A 520-nucleotide genomic window follows, 5' to 3' on the forward strand; every position below is an offset into this window, starting at 1 on the left:
AAAAAAAAAAAAATCGACACATCTACAAGAAAAATAAACCCATGAAAATGGATAATGATTCTCAAATTCTCAAAAACATTAATGTGTCCATCAGTATCACTCTCCCCACCCCCTACCCCCTACCCCCTCTACCACCCCTCAGCATTATATTTCGCAATAATCATTATCATTGCCATCCTAATTATTATCAAAAGCAACAGATATTATAAGCAACACATAGACTACATGAGGAAAGTACCAAACTACCCTTGCTTGAGTCTCGGATAGAAATGCATTAATTCTACAGCTGTAAGGAGGAGGAGAAGGAGAGGCTAAAGATGGAGGGAATCATAATAAATTAAGATGATGATAAAGTGAGTGTGTATGTTTACCTACGATTAAAATCCAGAAGGGGATTCTTACCTTTTGCTTAGATTTGTGGAAATAAAATGCTTGTTGTTTTACAGGATTTGTGTGAGGAAGAAATTTGGCTTTATTTGATTATGACACAAACATACATTCATTCATTCATTAACACAGG

The 520-nt window shown here is 35.2% G+C and overlaps 1 protein-coding gene across 1 annotated transcript in view; it reads left to right on the forward strand.

The window, feature by feature from the left end:
* The window catches only part of LOC119594803, a gene marked incomplete in the record, with an annotated part of 120,867 nt that overhangs the window by 116,641 nt on the left and 3,706 nt on the right, over positions 1–520 (forward strand).

This window comes from Penaeus monodon, chromosome 34 (genome assembly GCF_015228065.2).
Source record: "Penaeus monodon isolate SGIC_2016 chromosome 34, NSTDA_Pmon_1, whole genome shotgun sequence".
Taxonomy (NCBI): Eukaryota; Metazoa; Arthropoda; class Malacostraca; order Decapoda; family Penaeidae; genus Penaeus; species Penaeus monodon.